At 38.5% G+C, this 17,295-nt stretch overlaps 1 pseudogene; it reads left to right on the forward strand.

Annotated features, from left to right (window-relative positions):
* Window positions 1–17,295, forward strand: part of LOC134388065 (tigger transposable element-derived protein 1-like) — a 109,987-nt pseudogene that overhangs the window by 6,372 nt on the left and 86,320 nt on the right.

Consider the following 17,295-nt stretch of genomic DNA (forward strand, 5'->3'; position numbering starts at 1 on the left):
TGTAGAATGTTCATTTGTTAGAATTTGTTATTTTTCTCATGGACTGGGGTAATGGATTTGGGGAAAGAAAACCACAAAGGTAAAGTACCATTTTCATCACATTGTATCAAGGGTAGATATTGTCAGTATGACTTAGTGTTGGTGTTGACATTAATCACAGGCTGAGGAAGTGTTTATCAGGTTTCTCCACTGTAGAGTTACTTTTTCCCCTCTCTGTGCTGCAGCCCACACTTAAGGAGTGGGGAGGTATGCACTGCCTCCTTCAGGGTGGGGTATCTACATAAAGTATCTGTAATTTTTCTGAACATGAAATTTGCCTATTCTCTTTTACTAATTTATTTATTCAGTCATTTATCTGTAACAGTATGGACTCATAATCATTTATTTTAGTTTTGGATTTTATTTTATAGTATAGTAATCCAATACTACTTTGTTTATTTTGCACCTTAAATGGTGCAGCTTTGGCTACTGGGAGCTCTTTCAGTTGCCCCATATATCTGTTTGACATATCCCCATTGTTGCAGGATTTTGGTTTGTTTGTTTGTAGGCATTTTCTTTCTTTCTGGCACTATAAGTTGTTCTAGGCTCATCTTGAATATTTTCTGCTCTGGTCCCAGGAGCCATTTTTTTTCAAGAAACCCTGGTTCCTGTTACTGGAAAATAATATTAGAAATCAAGATCTGGGTGCTAGAGGAAACCAAAATTTTTAAGAACCCAATCCTGACATTTTATATCAAGATTTATTGGGTGATGAATATAAATTTCACAAAAACCTTACAGGACAAATATTAATATCTTCTTTTGCAACATGAAAAGAGTACTACAGAGGCTAAAGAATTGAGTTTATATAAAGAGTGAGCACCAGAGCCAGAATTTGAACTTTGGCTTTCCATCTCTAGAACTGTACTTCTCAAGCACTTATTCTATACCAAAAACTGGCAACAACAGAAACACGATAAAACATAAAGAGCAGGTTCACTGGATTCAAATGAACATGGTCTCAAATATCACCTCTTTTTTGTGTGTACCTGTATTATACATACGGTTGTTAGATCTGTAAGTGCAAAGCTTTTAGCACAATGCCTGGCATGTGGTAAATAGTTGATAAGTATTAGCATCTGCTACAGAATCGTCTTCTTTATTATCTTCATTATCTTCTGCCAGAAGCTTATGTTTCCATTTCCCACTCTTCAAGCACCTATTATGGGCATCCTGCAATGTCCCTATCTTGGACTTACAGAAAGAATAAATTAATGAGAAAAATAATTCAGCCATAGACACCCAATGCCACTAAACACAGTGTTTGGTATATGAATAAATTCATTTTAACTATGCAATTTCTCCCTCCTTGTTGTAGAGTAATGGAAGGAAAGTTTAGAAGATGCATAAGGAAGGAATATTAGAGAAAAAAGAGCTAGGCTTACCCTTGACTAAAGAGACAAAATGTCTTCAATTGATTTGCAAGCTGTCAAAATACTCCTTTTCCTAGAGTCTATTCAAACTTCTTTCTGTAGAGTCTATTCATCATAGATTTCTGTCCCTACCTGAGGTTGGGGTGTGAGTGTGCAGGGGAAGATATATATATATATTCCATTTTCTCTCCTCTGGAAACACAGAAAAAGTGTGTGATGGCATGCTGCATGAAGGAGGGTGTGCAAGGAATCATGGCAGTCACTGAGTCACAATCATTAGCAATCTTCATTGACTCTGGTGATATCATCCTCATTTCCTGAATATTAGCCTTAAGTTATACACAATCATCATTCACAAAGCTGCTTAAAATATAAATTTCCTGGCTGACCAGTTAACTCACTTGCAAGAGCATGGGGCTGATAAAGCCAAGGTCAAGGGTTCAGATCCCTGTACTGGCCAGGTGCCAAAAAACATATCTATATATTATACATTTATTTATGTATATATTAAAATATACATAGTATGTGTGTGTATATATATATATATATATTTCCTATCATTTCAACATTAGCTAGCAGCATCCCAAAAGGCCTCTTCACAGAGCTCATGTGTTAAATAAGTAGATACAGACCCTGGGTAAATGTGAGCAGAAAGAGGGAGAGGTAATGAACTGCTAATGAACTGAAGTTTGGATTTCCTTTTCTTTCAAGTGTCATGTTTAGGGCTTATGCACCTCTGATCTAGAGAGAGAGATCAGAGAATCTCTGAGATGCAGGGCTTTCGGAGGTCACCCATCTCTACTTGAATACTTCTGATGCGGGGGAGATAATAAGGAGACACTACACAGCAACGCAGTCCTGGCTGACTGCTCCTTTGTTTTCCTGATAAGCGAAAAGCATCTTGGCCATAATTTAGCACTGGCCAAACTCAGCATCAAGTGGTGGCAGAATGATAACATGGGCAGTGAGGGATGTGAAAATAGCTGGGTTCAAGTAGAGGAGTGAGCCTGATTCATAGTTCTCATCTCCTGTTACTCCTCTGTTACACTCTAGCCAGTGCCAAGTTCCTGGCTGTCCCTTAAACGTCACCTCTGTCCTGCTTTGACAGGGAGAAGTGTGCTCCGATGGGATTTGTATCCGTAAAGCCCTTGGTGAGCTTCCAATGGCAGCAACAGCTGCTATTCTATAGAAACAGAACAAAATAAAAATTAAAAAAAAAGAAAAAGAAGAAGAAGAAAAAGGAGTGGAAAACTTGTACATTTGTTGTTGATTACATTTTTAATGTACTGAAGATAAGGAAATAGGAAAGATGTGGGGATTAAGAGATAGGTAAATCTATCTGGTAATAACCAAGAGTGTACTCATTGTCTCTCTTTTCTGACACTTTTCTTCCTAGAATCATAGAAATATAAGAGCTGAAAACAACTCAGAAGATTATCTAAAGCAGTCCTATTTTTTTAACAGATGAAATTTTGATGCCTGAGAAAGGGAGCTCATTGGTGAAATGATTGCAAAGCCAACACTCATGCTCATGTTTTCTCATTCCCACTGTGGCATGTAGGGCTATCCTCTGCATAGGCTGGGTGTCCTTTTTTGTCTTTCCCCTTCTTCTTCTCTCACCACCACCAACCACATGCAGAGTTAGTCCTATATTTGTTCCTGCTTCTGCTGTATTTGCAACTTAACTTATGGATGGAAACATGGAGCCTCACTGATTTCTGGCAGAGCTCTGCCTCATGGGCTGACGAGCATTCCCTGATACTGGGCACCCGTCCAACAGCAGGTGCCTTCCTCGGCAAAAGACTCTGTAGCTAGGTCTCAAAGGAGGAAGGTTGACGTCCTACGCTGTCTTCCTGCTGCTTTGAGGTTATGATCTACCAACAGCATTTGTCTCACCAGATGAAAGAAAGAGAGACTATTGCTGCCAAGGTCAGCACCACTAGACATAGGAGGTGGCCACAGGGAGTTTCTGCAGCAGCTCAGGGATTCTCAGCTTGATGGATAGGTAAGAAGATAAGATGAGACATTTGAGTTTGTTTACATAGGACTATTGTCCATGAACCTGAGTGGATTGACCTTCAGGTCATGCTGAAATGTCTACGTGTTTTCTCAAGCTGAGAGTGAACTACAAGGTGAGGCTCAGAGGACCTGAATTTACATCGTTATAGGACTCTTGGGGGCAAATTATTCTTGTTTAATAATATGCATTTACTTTGTACATTACACCTTAATTTAGACACAAAGAATACGTGTGACAGTTATAGTTACAGATGAGCAAATGGAAGGAAATGAAAACAGGGTTTAACGTTTATAAGGGGCATTACGCTTTAAAGTTAATAAAAGGTTTATAGGCACAAAAAGAAATGGTAGGAAACACCATGAGATGGATGGCACAAAGGCAGGAAAGCAAAAGGCATGTGTAAAGACAGTAAAAAAAAATTCTGAGAGAACCTAAGGATTTCAGTAGGGGTATAATGAAAGAAAGTGTGAAAAAGAGTGACATGCAGACTTAAAATCTCTGGGTAAGGTTTGTCTTCTTAGATTGGAAGCCAATGAAAATAGTATTTATTAGGAGAGTGATGTGATTTAAAAAACATTTAGGACTGTTAATCTAATATTAATATTAATATTAATTAGCATGCAAATGATGCATTGGGAAGACTAAATATCAGAGACAGTTGGCTCAATTAGAAAAGTTTGTCAATTATTCAAAGATAAGAACTTATAGGATCTAAATGTAGTGGCAATGATAAAGGTATGGATGGATAGACAGATGAAAAAAATATATACTGCACAGAAATAATGAAGCAGTTCTGGCCATGAATTTACTTTGTGGGGCCAAGGAGAAGGGGTTAATTATGATGTGCAGGTTAGATGTGAGAGTGATTTGACTGCAACATAATTCTCCCAGTTATGTCAAAGGGGCTGATTTTTTTTGGTGTGATCAACTCATAGGTTTTGACCTTAGCTGATTAGGAAAATGGTGACATAAATGAAAATATGAAGAAAAGCCAGAGAGCAGAGATATTTTATAGGACAAGGGAGAGAATTTTACAGGACAACCTTTAAGTATCAGCAGAATATGAACCAGAAAGCAGGAAAGGCATCACTGGTGCTCAGAAATGGTGGCAAGAGCAGAGACCACATGTTCCAAGTGGAATGTGTGCTGAGCACAGAGCAGAGGGCCTGCAAGCGAGCTAGGTACACCTTCCTCCAAAGGTTAGGATGGGAAAAAAAGGTTAAGTTTTCAGAGATGAAACAGCTTAAAAAATGGGAAAAAGAGCAGGATTTTAAACTTCTCAGAACAGAATCTGAATTTCAAGGGATTAAGGAGATAGTAGATATAAATGCAGAGGTGACCATTATAGACTAATGTTCAAGAGCACAATATTAATCACATCTATGGTAATGCAAGTAAAACCTTCCTATTCGAGAATGAGACCTGGGCTACCCCCTTATTTCAGATCCCATCCCATGTTTCTTTCACTTTTTCATTTTCATGCCATACTTATTTTGTGAGATTTGACAGACAGATTTATATTTTTTGGGAAACAGATATACTGAGTACAGAGGTCACAAATAATTTTCTGCCTCAGTAGACTGGCTTTTCTGTTTGACCTGGGAAGACCTGACTCCTGTGGCTCTGTGAGATAGACTCTGTTTCTGGGATGATGGTTCTAAGCTCTACCTGGACCTGTTCTGTGGAGCCCACCAAGCTTTCTCTTATTTTTTCCCTCCAGTGGGTCTCATTTATCTCATGGCATTATCTCCTTTCTTTTCCTTGTATCTGCAGAACTGTTCTGCTCATATATCCACACTCATCATTTAAATGACAATATTTTTGAAGTAATATTTTTTATATTTTTATAACTTCTATAGTTTCCTAAGTGCTAGTGTGTCTTTATCTCACTTAGCCTCCACAGCAACCCAGGAGTTGGGTAGGCCCAAAAAGTATGCCTACTTCACAGAGAGGGAAACTGAAGACCTAGTGAACCCAGATTCACAGTCAGATTTTCTGACTTCTCACCCAGTTCTCATCTCATAACCACACATTTCACAAATCGTCCCCTATGGGAAGTTTTGTGGGCTTCTCTTTCAGAGTACAGTATAGTCCTTGAGAGCACTGGCTGCCGAGTCACACAGAGTAAGTGGTCCCAACTCTGCCACGCAGCCTTGCAAAGGCTACATAAACTGTTTGAATCCATTTCATCACCTGGAAGATGTTGAGAGTAATAACATGTCATCCTAAGGTTGCTGTAAAAATCAAATATGAATAAAATTATGTTACAGAGACTGCATAGGAACCACTCAACAAGGGTTAACAGCAATAACATTTTTTATTTAAGCTTTTTATTGATATTTGATCATGAGCTATCTGTCATAGGTGTTTCTTGTAAAGTTCACATAGCATGCCCTTGAATGTCCTTTTATAGTGAGGGGAATTTGCATTTGGGGGAAGTAAAATACATTTTCAGAGACAAGTAATTTATATACACCTATTGAAACTGAAATAATAAATTCAGACAAGTCAAGAAACAGTAGTATTATTGATTGAATAATCCTTAGTTAAAACAAGTTTATTTTAGTCTTGAGGCTTGATTTTTGTTCTTGTTTTGCCTTTTCCTTATCCTTATTTGTCTTTTCCTTTCAAGCCATAGCACCTTGTAGAACAGTTCTTGCCCCTCATAAATTGGGAAGGCTGTCAGATCTTAACGTCAACAATGGAGAGGGAGTGACAGAAATCTCACTCAAATGCAAATACTTCCATTAATTACTGGCATTGATAGTAAAAAGGGAGGTAGAAAATTATAGGCAAGGAAAGGACTTCTGGTTTTAAATGTTCTGCTTACTTCTCCATATCACAGCTTGACATTCCTTTTCTTCCAGGGGTGGAATGAATGGGACTGGAGACTCAATGGGGTTTGGTCCCTTCAAGAAATGTCAAAATTATAATTGTCCACTGGTTACAGGGTGTAACCATAATGTACACCTTCTCTCCTCCTGCTATCCAGCTAGAATCTAATAAAAGGATTGTTGGTAGTATCAGACAGCACCAAGAATTAGTCCTGAGATCTAATCAGGGAAGCACTGTAATGTATTTTTTGTTGTTGTTTTGCAATAAACTGTGTATTCTGAGTCCAGCCAATGAAACACTCATTCATGGGTGAAAAAAATTTCTAACCTGTGTAAGTCACTGAATGGTTTAAGGATTAATGAATGGATGCATGCACACTAGGATTTTAGGTTTCTGTTTTTTACATTCCCTGAAAAAAGTCAAATTATAGGATATTTTTAAAGTCCTCATATCTGTCTGATGAAAAGTTCTTCTAGCAGTACCAGGTAGATATGAGTTCCTGGAGGCAACTAAAATCAGTTAACTCTGACATCTCTGCTTTGTTCTTCTATTCACAAGCTATGTCAAGTTTTGAGAATTCCCTTTCTAGGTCACTAACTTTTCTCCTATAAAATTAAGTGGTCTTGGGGCATGAAGCCGGGGACTGGACCCCCCTCCCACAACCAGGCACACCACACCAGCCCCACAGGGCATGCCCAGGACCCGAGGTATGGAGAAGGGGATTGGATCCCCCTCCCACAACCAGAGCCTGCCTGGGGACCTGAGGTATGGAGCCCGGGACTGGACACTCCCCACAACCAGGCACACTGACAGCACCAAGGAGCATGCCAAAAACATTACCTCCATGTGGGTAGCCCACCACAGCCACCACAATAACCATGGCTGCCATGAAAGCAGCTGGATGCCACGACCACCACACAGATGGTCTGCCAGCCACTGGAGTGCACTGACACAGGGAGAGTCACCAGGAGAGGTAAAGAAAAGAAGAGGATGTCTCTCTCCACAAAGTCCATTTCAGGGTGACAGAAGATGCATCTACTCTATGATAATATTGGGGGACCTGATCATACCTCTCAGCATTAGACAGATCATCTAGGCAACAAATCAACAGAGTAACCATTATTCTTTCAGAAGGAGAGAAGAAAACTAGGGCAATTAGAGGGGATAGAGGGGAGGGAGAGGACGATGGGGAAAGATTGGACAAGGGGCATAAAGAGTAAGTATGACTTGTAACAATATACATACTAGTAATATTGATTTGATCAACATATGTCAACATTGAACCCCAAAAATATGTATAATCAATTTTGATTCAATAAAAGTTTTTTAAAAAATTAAATTAAATTAAATTAAGTGGTCTCAGGACCATCTGGGGAGCCTTGAAAGTGTTTTAAACAAGGACAGAGGAGCACTATTAAGGATCTTCTACAGATGTTAGGCATTGGCTTTTTTTTTTTTTTAAATAGCGAGAAAGGCAATCTCTTTATTTAAGAAGCTCATGTTTCTATACAGGAGAAGATGGGATGGAGTCCCACAATTAGAAAAGCCATGTGATGTGGCTTTTTAGGAGGACTGAGTTGTGCTCATCCATTTGACAGCCCTCAGTGAGCAAGGGACTGTGGGCCCTGCTGCGGAGTGAAAGGAACAAAGACAGTAGCTGCCCTCAAAGACTTCCTGATGTGGTACTTTTGCTTTAGAATCAAGGAATGATAGAACCAAAGGCAACCTGAGATTGCAGAAAGCGCAAACCTCTTCACTTTTCTGGCAAAACAACTAAGGCATAGGAAGGTGATATGATTTGCCCATTTTTTAGCAAGTTTGCTAGTTTCCAAGTCAAAGCTAAAAAAGCCTGACAGTCCTGATAGCTCTTAGTTCCTTGCCAATTTTACTCTGCCACTCCCTTCACATGTCTGAGGTGTGTGTAGGTTTTTGGTTCTAAATTTTTATTTATTTTAATTTTTAAAGATAATTTATTATACAGATATACGGAGCACAAAGTTGACTTTCAATAGCTGTGTCATTCTAAATTCTTTACAGAATTTTTTTTCTCTTCTCCTGGGGTGTGAAACAGCAAAAATGAGAGAGGCTTATTTCTGTCCAGCCTTTGCTCATTCCGTTCCTTTCACCACCTCTGTCCTCCAGACAAATTCTTATGACGTTCATACTATGGTGTACCCTTGACCCTAATCTTGAAGGTGCACAGTCTGCTGGAAGAAACCCTGGCTGCTCTAATTATTGGGAGGGAGATTTAAGGAACCACTTTCTTTCTCATGTCACAGGGTCTCTTCTATGTTGACCAGAGGGACCTCTGACCCAGTGAATCCCCACGAGAGCCAGTGTGCCCATGCTGGATGCTCCTTCAGTGCCCCCTACAAGGAGCATTTCTGGGTTATATTCACCCAGTATAACCCTCTTCTGCTTTGGGACTGCAGATGCCTGAGCCCGTGACCTTTCTTAATAAACATGAAAACAGATATATTTTTAAGTAATAGTTTTTATATCAGATTAAGTGATTGTTATTCTCCTGTTATGTCTTTCTCATATTTGAGTCACTTATTAAAATTCAAAACACCTTATTTTAATGGACATATATATTTTCTTTTGTTGACTATCTAGGGACAAATGTGTTACAAATATACACAAACACTACTATACACTAATATGACATTAATTCCTTAAATTCCCAAATTTATAATTTTTTATATTTTTTGAAATTGGAGAGACATGAGCTTTTATTCTTCATGAGTGCACCATGAGGTTATTTGGTAATGATGTATTCAGTAAAGTGGTGATAATCATGACAATAACATATTTATAATTCTATTTTTCTGTTACAAATTCATTAGAACCATTGGAACCTGGTTGGTCAAGTGTACAATTTATTGTTAACATTAAAAGTTCCTAATTACCACATTCCACAATGTCAGGAATTGTGATTCATTTTCATTTCTGAAGTATGCTGAAAACAGAGGTATATATTCATATTCATTGTATAGTATAATTATTGCAAAGTAATAAAAAAGAATAATATCATTGAACGTTTTTAGTCATGATGTGTACTTTGTGGTGGGTAAAAAGCTGCAACTTTGATATTTTCATGTATGTTCTTCATACTGAGAAAAATTGAATGTCAGATCCATGTTTTTTTATTTTCTTACCTGAGGCTTCTGGATACCTATACCAGCCTTTGGTATGCTTGCAATATGAGTATTATGTTATTCTCTATGATAAATACATCCAGGATTGAGTGGCTCAACCACAATGTTGCTAAAATGGAAAACCAGAAAAAGTGGGCAAGGTCTTAGGTATAGCTTGTAGAGATGATATAACAAATTGTAGATAAGTAGGTGGAAAAAGAAAACATTTATTTCAGCAAGAGTACTGAAAAATGATCTGCTAGAGATTGCTAAATATTGCTGTGTCTGGGGAAACATTTGAGTAACCTTAGATGTGGGCCAAGGCCCTTACATTTTTTAATTAGTGTCATATTATTGCACACTATTCATACATCTTGAGAACTTGAAAGTAATCAATGGTCCCTGTTCCCTTCATCTGCCCCATATCTTGTTACCTTGGCAACAGGTATTACATGATTTTAAGAATTTCCAGAATTACAGTAACAGTCTACTTCGAAAGTGTGCTTCTAGGTGAATAAATTTAAAAAGAAAAAAAAAATGGACAAGAAAACCTAAAGATAACCTCAAAGCACGTTGAATGAGAACATGAAGGATCAGCATTTCACATGTGGAGGGTGTTGTAGCAGCAGCTCTGGAGCTCCTGGTGGAGTCTTCCAGATGCCAGACTCTTCATAGGCCATTCAGGCATAGAAGAATAGTGCCGCCTCTCCTCCCACTCCAGTACCGGACTACTTGGAATGGGTCTTGTGTAGATTGCTCAGAAGAAAGAGAAGGAGGAGGAACAATAGCAGGAGTGGAAGCAGAGCATGACAGTAGAGGAGAACATGCCACAGGAAGTGACGGTGCAGCTGGTGAGGATGGGAAGGAGCCAGAGAAGGAGATGAGGGAGGAGGAAGGGGAAGGAGGGTAGGAAGAAGGAAAGTAAGTTCTAGGCCAAGCTGATTTACCTGGCAAGAAGAGGGGAATTATTAACTACCAGCATTGTATAAACACCCTTCTTCAAGTACATGAATGGATGCAAACACATAGTAACAGAAGTCTAACCCATTCGGTGTACCACGGGAAGTCCAAGCATGTGCTAATGTCTGACATTCAGGAAGTGTCTTGAGCTCAGTGTGTGGTTTTGTTCACCAGGGTGAAATACACACAGTACAAATTGACTCGGTTTAAAGATATTCTCTGGAATAGCTAGCAATTATTTGTGTCATCATTTTTGATAATTTAACAAATAATCCAAACATTTTTGTCACTAATATGTGCTAGTTATTCTTTTTGCTCCCATTCTTATTTTTAAAAAGTAAATATGACTGTGTAAGCTTAAGTCAGTGTTTCAAGAGTTTTCACATGGAAAGCACTTTCATCAAGGATGCTCTGTTACAAAATAATGTGAAAATATAAAAGAGAAGAATAGTTAATACCATTTGTAAGTGTTTATATGGACAGTCTCATTTAATTGCTGGTGCTGAGAAACAAGAATAAAATATATACCACATAGATTATGCATTATCCAGTTTCTGGTGCTTCTCACTTTTTAAGTTGTTTGTGGCAACAGGTTTTGACCTAAGATAAAGCTGAATTCTATCACTGTGAGCCATGATGTAACACATTTCTGCAGTCTGTATGAATACAAAGAGTTTATTTAAAACTGAAGGCAGAGTGGAGATTGTATGTGTATTATCATCATCATTTAAGGCTATATTCACCTGGCTTGCATGGCCCTTCTGGACCAGGTGTTGAACAGCCATCTGGATCTTGTTGATGGCTTCAGTCTAGAGTCTAAAATAAGAGGGAACAAGAGATTATTGAAAAAACACTTGAGAAAAGTCAAGAATCTTCACTCTAGTCCCTCCTGGGCCAATATGTTTTTCTGTAAACTTGAGAATGCCAGCAAAGATTTTAAGGCCTCGGTTCCCTGTTTATACCATGAGATGTTTGCAGTGAATGATGTCTATGAACTTATCCTGTGCTGGACCACTAGATGATATAAGCAATTAAGTGACTGTTGCAAATTGCTCTTGACAGGATACAAAGCACTGTCCAACTGTTGTGAGAGGTGAACTGTTATGGAACCTCCTTACCCAGCTCAATTAGTGGATCGCATGTATCTTTCACCACCCTTCTGAATTATCCTTAGGAACTATGTTGTGCCTAGCCAATACTGTCACCACTTAGCAAATTAGCTGACCTGGTTTTGAAGGTGCTGTCATCCAAGAACATACACCGACCTTTATCTGCTAAGTCACGGGCAATATTTATAAATAATTTTTATGTAGTTAATTTATCCAGTGTCTTCAGTTGATCTATTCTGCCTTGAAATTTCTATACTGCCTTTCAGTCATTAGTAATTTTCTTGCAATCTAAAATCAACATTTAGTGCTCAGAAGCTCTGCCTTGAGAGCCAGCTGGATCACAGTGTTTGCTGTTTTAGTTCACTGCTGAGGTGTGGGTCAAGCCAGTAGTAAAAAAATAAACATTTAAAAAACAGAATTACTCTCAAAACTCTGTTCTTTTAGCCTTTAAAAATAAAATCTAAATTTCTCCTTACTTTGAGTGTGTACAGGACGTAGTAATTTTCTTCCAATGAAGAGAGTATGGAGAGGAAAATCTAGTAACTTTTCAATGGGGAAATCTAGCAAACACTACCTTAACCAGGTTATCAAGGTTAATGTCATCAGTGATAAGTCATGGTGTTATCATGAACCTTGATTGCATGTGATCAGGAGAGCATGTTACCAGTCTGGTATTCTTCCCTTAAACCTTTAACTCTAGTACAACCATGAGGAAAAATATAAGACAGACCCAATTTCAGGATATTCAACAAAATTCCTAACCAGCATTCTTCAAAACTGTCAAGGTCATGAAAAAGAAAGAAAGAGTGAGAAAAGATCACAAATAGGATGAAACCAAGGAGACACAAAGACAAAATGCAATGTGGGATCCTGAATTGGATCCTGGACATAGAAAAGACAGTAGTGGAGAAACTGGTGAAATCTGAATAAAGATAGCATTTAAGTCAATAGTAATAAACCAGCACCTATTTCTTAGTTTTTGACGAACGTGCCTCGGTTACGTCAGATGTTAACATTAAGGGAAACTGGGTGAAGGGTATACAGAAATTCTCTGTTAATGACCTCCCAAGCTTGTGTCTATTATGTAAAGAATAGCTCACTTAGGCTCTAGGCACCTGTGTTAGTTTGCGAGGGCCGCCATAACAAAGTACTAAAAACTGAGTGTTTAAGTAACAGAAATTTATTGTCTCACAGTTCTGGAGGCTTGAAGTCCAAAAATCACAGTGTCAGCAAGTTCAGTCCCTTTGAAAGGTGTGATAGTCTGGTCCAGACTTCTTTCCTTGGCTTGTAGATGGCTGTTGTCTTCCTGTGTCTCTTTACATGGCCTTGCCTCTGTGTCTGTCACTCAGTCAGTCCCATTGGTTTAGGACCCACCCTAATGAACTCATTTTAATGTGATTACCTCTGTAAAGACCCGATCTCCAAATAAAGTTATAGTCTGAGGTGCTGGGAGTTAGGACTCCAATATACCTTTTTTGAGAAGACACAATTGAATCCATAACAGAGCCTCCGAGTTCTTTAATTTTGTTGTTGTTGTTGTTTTTCTGAAGGTGCCTTTGGCTTCTCCTAATTTAATCCCCCACGTCCATTATATGACTAAACCCTACCGCTTTTGCTTACTGAATACTGCTCAAATCACCTCTGTACCATCACCATGACCACTCCAATCCAAACTACTGTCCCAATTCATCTGGACTAGGGAAAAAAGCCTCCTTACTAATTTCGCCAAATTCTGATTTTGCTCTGCTGTAATCCACTTTCCAGGTTGCAAGAACAATGCAGATCATCCATGCTTAGAAACCTTCCAAGTCTTCTCATTGTTCTGAAAATAAAGACCAAATTCTCTATCACAGCCTGAGGGCCCTGGGTGACTGCCAACCTCTTAGCCACATAACCATAAACCGCTTTCTGCCTCATTCTTTCTACTCAGACTGCACTATCCAGTTCCAGGTATTTGTGGAAAGCGGGAGCTCCCTGCGTGTGCTGTGCTCTCCCTACCTGGTTACCTCCTTCCTCCTCACCCTTCAGATCTCAGCCCAGGTATGGATGCCTGAGAACATCTCCCCTGCATCCCCCTAGACCAGATCAGGATTCCTGTTACATGTTGTCTGTACCTTTCCTTCAGAGCACTTATCACATTTTGAAATTTTATGTTTATGCAAAGATTTATTAATTCTTTCTCCCTCACTGGACTGTTGTAGGATGCATGAGGCAGGACCACTTCTCTCTGACTCTCTACCTCATGTGCAGTTCCTAGCATAATGCTTGGCTCATTGCTGGATCTCAAGTCTTACATTAATTAATACATCTATGGATTTATTTTCAATTTATATTATTCAATTTGACACTTTATTCCTTCTCCTGGTCTTTTACATTGTTACTTGATAAATTTGCTAGTAATATTTAGTTCTCCTTATACTTAATGTACTTATGTCAAATCAATCTTTGGGGAAGAAAAAGGAATAATCCTTTTTGTGATTCCCTAACCTAGCAGCAACAGGAGGACAAATTTGATTTATTAGTCTAAATAGAAACTTAAAGTTAGATAATTTCTATATTTTTAAATTAACCAATTTCCATAAAGTTTATTTTATTATGATTTCTACACGTTTAGAGAAATAGGCCTAAAGCTATATATCTAAGTATATTGAAAATGTTGTAAGTTGTATGCAACTGAGTATGGACTTTCTATTGATTACAGACTTTGAAGTAACTACGTTTATTAAAGATGTTCTTTGAGCCTTTCCTCAACATCATGGAGAAAATTCCAGACAATTTTAGAACACTCATTAGTGTCTGTAGCCCAAACAAATCCCTTATAGCAGATGTGTCCTAGAGAAGTTTTCCCATTGCAGGTGCTCTACTCTCAATGGTTTATCGATTTGTGTGGCTCTAAAGATATCAGCACCCACTTGTGAAGACAGCTCAGATGGCAAAAATGTTCAGGAAATTTTAATTTCTATAGGATGCTAGGGTTTGATTACAGCAAGTGTTTCTATACAATAATGTTATTTTGTATATGTACAAGATGGAAGGAGAGATAAGCCTGGCTGCTCATGGAAGAAAAATGTACTCAAATTAAAATTCAATGTGCCAGAATTAGAATTTTAGTTTAAATAATTATCTTTAACATTTAATGCATTAATCTAATAAATATGTAATGAACACTTACAATAGCTGGCTCTGTGCTGAATCTGAGATATACAACAGTGGCTCTGGTGGACAAGTCCTTACTGTCATGGAGCTCATACTCTAATGAGACACCTCTAATGTGTGTCAGTCTAGCTTATGAAGACTTATTTTTGTTCAAGAGAAACTTCAGAGATATTCAGTTCTGCTCTCTTGCTTGAAGCTCTGAGTCTCTAGGTGTGTGGCTGAAATCAACTCCCTCTTGCCAGAAACATACTTGTCCAATAGGAGACAGGCCCTGAAGACTAACCCCAAGAAAACCAAGCCTGGTTTGGCCAGGGTGACTTCTTTTGGGGAGCCTATGTGAGAGCAGAACCCCAGCAAGCCATTGTGATTGTGTGTCCCTCAGTTGCTCTTGCACTGCTTGAATGGAACTTCTCTCACTTTCTCACTTTGGCAGGATCTGTGTGTGTGTGTGTGTGTGTGTGTGTGTGTGTGCACGTGCGTGTATATGCACATGCACACATGTGTTTGTGTGTTTCCTTGGAATGATGAGAGGGTACAGAGCCACTCCTTTACCGAGGACTCAACGAGAATTTGTCCTAATGCTTACATTGCCCACCAAGGAGGAATCAGATGGGGGAGAGAGGTAAAGTAAAGCTGATAGAATGACCACCCTCTAGGCTGTGGGGTAATACATATTTGTGAGGAAAAAAACCTATGTTCTAACCCTCTTACCTATCTCTCAAATGAATATTTTTTATATTATATCACTTTTTACTTTCTGTATAATTTGATCTTCTAATATGAAATAGGTTGGATAAGTTTTTGCAGAGGAGGAATAACCACTTTATAGCAAAAATAGGACTATACCACAAAGCCCACCATCCCTCTTTGGAGAAGGCTCATCCTGCTCCCCCACTCAGCCTTACACAAGTGCATGTGGTAGGGGTGATGGAATCCGTAGCCCTCAGTGGTCTCAGTGCCTGTGTTCTTCTCTCTCCTGCCCTACCCTGACTTCCCTCTGCAACAAATTCCACCCTCTGCCCTATGTCTTCATCCTAGTTTAAGCCCTCTCCCTTGTCAAAGAAAATTATATTGGAAAATGTCAAACATGCAAATATTTAGTGATCTTTTCCATCTTGTCAAAATATTCCCTTATATGTTGTACTAGATTTTTAGAAATACTACTGTATTTAGAGCAGTTTTAGGTTCACAGCAAAATTGAGAGGAAGGTACAGATATTTTCCTGTCCCCATACATGCATGGCCTCCACCACTACCAGCATCCCCCAACAGAGTGATACATTTGTTACAATTAATAAACCTACACTGACATATTATTATTACCCAAAGCCCATGGTTTACATTAAGGTTCATTCTTGGTGTGGTACATTCTATGGGTGTGGGCAACTGTATAATGATATGCACCTGCCATTACAGTATCAAACAGTATTTTCACTGCCCTAAAAATCCTCTGTGGTCCACCTATTTGTACCTCTCCCTGCTTCCCACCAAACCCTAGCAACTACAATCTATTTACTGATGCCACAATATTGCTTTTACCAGAATGTCATATAGTTGAAATTATACAGTATGAAGCCCTTTCAGAATGGCTTATTTTACTTAGTAATATGCATTTGTATTTCCTCTATATCTTTTCAGGGCTTGATAGCTCATTTCTTTTTAGTGCTGAACATTGTTCCATTGCCTGGATGTACCACATTTTATTTATCCATTCAGCTACTAAAGGACATCTTGGTTGCTTCCAAGTTTCAGAAATTATGAATAAAACTGCTATCACCAGCTGTATACAGGTTTTTCATGTAGACATAAGTTTTCAACTCCTTTGAGTAAATACTAAAGAATGTGATTTTCTGGATCACATGGTAAGAGTGTGTTTAGTTTTGAAAGAAACTGCCAAACTGTCCTTTAATTTTGCCTTCCCACTAGCAATGAATGAGCTTTCCTGTTTCTGCACATCCTTATCAGCATTTGGTGTTGTTGGTGTTCTGGATTTTGGCCATTCTCATAGGTTTATTGTGGTATTTCATCATTTTAATTTGCTCTTTCCTAATGGTATAATATGTGAAGCATCTTTTAATATGCTTATTTGCCGTCTGTATATCTTCTTTGGTGAAATGTCTGTTTAAGGTCTTTGGCATATTTTTTAATTAGGTTGTTTTTGTATTGTTCAATTTTAAGTGTTCTTTGTGTATTTTGGAAAATGGTCCTTTATCAAATGTGTCTTTTGCAAATATTTTCTCCCAGTTTGTGACTTGCCTTCTTGTTGTCTTAATTGTGTTTGATTTTTACACCTGAAAGTTACAGAATATATTAATTAGTTTTTGATTCTTGGTACCTAGCATGACCCCAGACATGTCAGTGTTGAAGTCTTCATGAAGGACTCAAAATGAGTAAAAAATGTAAGTTTACTGGATAGTTGAAGTCCAGTTAAACCCCTTTTCTTAATACCACATCACATGAGGAGTTAGAGAGAAAACTTTACGATATCTTTAAAATGCTTGATTCTCTTTATTCAGCCCCTAAGTCTAGGCATAAATTCCCAATTGATGTTATCCCAATAAGAACAGGCACAATGTTCCATTCTGTTTGTCAACCAGTGTGTTTTCCATTTGCAAGAGGAACTTGCTGCAGAACTCTGCCATCCACACTGACAAGTTATAATACTGT

The sequence above is a fragment of the Cynocephalus volans genome, chromosome 1 (assembly GCF_027409185.1).
Source record: "Cynocephalus volans isolate mCynVol1 chromosome 1, mCynVol1.pri, whole genome shotgun sequence".
Lineage (NCBI taxonomy): Eukaryota > Metazoa > Chordata > Mammalia > Dermoptera > Cynocephalidae > Cynocephalus > Cynocephalus volans.